The following is a 2,844-nucleotide window of genomic DNA, read 5'->3' on the forward strand; positions in this document are numbered from 1 at the left end:
ACACACACACACACACACACACACACACACTCACTCACTCTGTGAGGTTCAGAAAAGCCACACACACATCAGTCCGCAGCGTTCTTACTGAAGCGAGGCCGGCCTGAAGTAAGCTTATTATATGATTTTTGGGGGGAATTAAAATGTAAATGAGCTGATTTGATTTGTCTATAATGCTTCATATAAGCACCCACAGTGGCCTTAGAGAAATCACACCTTCTTATATTGCTGAAGAACATTCAGTTTTGCTTTTGCGTATTTTCACCAGAACCTTCAAATGTGTCTTTTTATGCTCCCTGTCCTGATCTCTCTTGAGTTCGCCCGTTCTGATGAAGTGTTGAAGCCAGCTCCATTCATGTAAACAGTGCTGTGATGTCATCGTTCAGCGTTTCCTTTCCCATCTGTCACTTTTTTTACTCTTAAAAATAAAGATGACAGCGAGTGGACGTGATTCATTCTCTCCGCGGCTCTGTGTTCATGATGGAGGTTGAGGTTGTTCTTAGAGTGTAGATCAGTCTTGTGTCTCAGAGTCATGTTGGCAGGGTTTTTCCGAGAGCTGCTCGCAGACACATTTGCAACGCCTCCGACTTTACGTTGGACTATTTTTTCCCTCATCCTCTGAAATCAGCATATTGCCTGCCGTCTGCTGAGCGTGAGAGAAATCAAAGCACCACTGAGAACAACAGCCTTGACACATTCGAGGCTCTAGAGTTCTGACACGAGGACTAGACGTTTATTCGAAGGCAGGCAGAAATAAGATTTAGCTTCTGAAGCCCGGTTTGGTCATTATTTCTCAGCAGGGTGTCTGTAATGAATGTTTGCATGGATAAAACTTAGAAATTCAGATGCCAAATAATTCACTGAGGACAAATTAATTCTTATAACTAAAAAAAAAAAAAGAATTCTCACATGGTCATATTACACATAATATGTATATAATATAAATTTTGTATCAAATTATTTTTATCTAAATCATAAATTGTCACATTAAAACCGCTGGTGTCTATTGAGAATAATACAGTATAAATATACACTTTTAAATCTGGCAGTACTATTTAGAAATTATACTTTTATTTATTGATGTTACAAAAGATTTATGTTTCTAATAAATGCTGTCCTTTTGAACTTTCTGTTCATCAAAGAATCCTGGAAAATTAAATGTATCACGGTTTCCACAAAAATATTGTGCAGCACGACTGTTTTCAACATTGATAATAATCAGAAATGTTTCTTGAGCAGCAAATCAGCATATTATACTGATTTCTGAAGATCATGTGACACTGAAGACTGGAGTAATGATGCTGAAAATACAGCTGCGCATCACAGAAATAAATGACAGTTTAACAGAGATTCACATAGAAAACAGCTGTTTTAAACTGTAATAATATTTCACTATTTTTGCTGTATTTTAGTAAATGTGGTCTTGGTGAGCAGAAGAGACTTCTGCAGTACAGTGGTCATGTTGCTTATAATAGCCCCTTTGAACAGTTCACATGATTCGCTCTTGATGTTTTCTTTCTTCTTAAAATCTCTCAGTCATTGTGAAGTGTGACGACCTTTCCTAAACACTCCTTCATTATACCCAAAATACTGTACATGAACGCTTACAGTGACACAGAGCTCAAACGCAAGAGCACTCTGAAAACAACTTTTTCTCTTCCTTCTTGTAAAACCGGAGATGTCAGAGCATGAGCTCGTCTAAAAACAGGAAGCGGTTGGGCCCAGAATTTTTTCCAGAGACATGGGAGGAATATTTTCAATTCAAACCACAATTAAATCACCGGTTCAGCGCCTGTAAAAACACATCTCGTCCCCCTGAGAAATAACCTCCATCTGAACAAGGTCTGTAGCGGTGTAGTGTCAGGATCAATCAGTCACCCTGAAGGTCTGAAGGACGGATCTGTCCAATCCCATAATGGTTTGCCATACAACGGCCACTGTTTTTACTGTCATAGCTGCTTTCACAATCATTCAGAATGTGTATGGTCCGTTCTCTGCCTGATTTTTATGGTTTCATTTGAAACGGTTTCTTCTGAACTGTCAATAAATCACTGATTGAAGGCTCAAACTATCGCAGCACAGAAATATGCGCTCTTCCCAAACGCATAAACAATCTGATTAATAAATCACACAATGCAATAAAAAAGAACAACTGACATTAATATTGTTGTTAATATGTATTATGTTATAATATGTATTTATATATTGACATTCCTTTCAAAACATGGTTTGTGCAACAATTATTCAAAGTGTTTTGTGGCTAAAGGTCAGTTCAAACATGGCATTACAGTAAATGTCATTACAATACAGCACGTTATTACAGTCGTTGACTTCTGAAAATTCAGCTTTGCATCACAGTAATAAATTACGTTTGACAATATATTCACACAGAAAACAGTTATTATAAATTGTAATCATATTTCAGAATATTACTGTTTTTACTGCATTTTTGATCAAATAAATGCAGCCTTGGTGTTAATTAATGAATTTACATATAACAGTTGATATTGGGTGCTTTTCTGTAAACACTGATGGAAATGGTTTGGATGTGGCTCAGGCTTCCTCTGCTGAGAGACTTTGACCCTTCGGTACAAACTATGTCTAATCATGTATAATCACAGCTGCCATAAACACACACTGATGCACTAATGAATATCTGTCAGCATCATAAACTCATTCGTTCTTATCTTCAGTGTGATTCACATTTGAATTATGATGCATGCAACTAAACATTTATGATTCCACCTTTGAACAAAATATGATGTCAGCTGGTTCTGGAGGAATCTCTGAGCGTAGCTCGTATTGAAATCCATCTCAGGTGATTCGTCACGCTCTTGAATCTTT

Source organism: Sinocyclocheilus rhinocerous, unplaced genomic scaffold (assembly GCF_001515625.1).
Source record: "Sinocyclocheilus rhinocerous isolate Xijiao unplaced genomic scaffold, SAMN03320098_v1.1 scaffold372, whole genome shotgun sequence".
NCBI classification, from domain to species: domain Eukaryota; kingdom Metazoa; phylum Chordata; class Actinopteri; order Cypriniformes; family Cyprinidae; genus Sinocyclocheilus; species Sinocyclocheilus rhinocerous.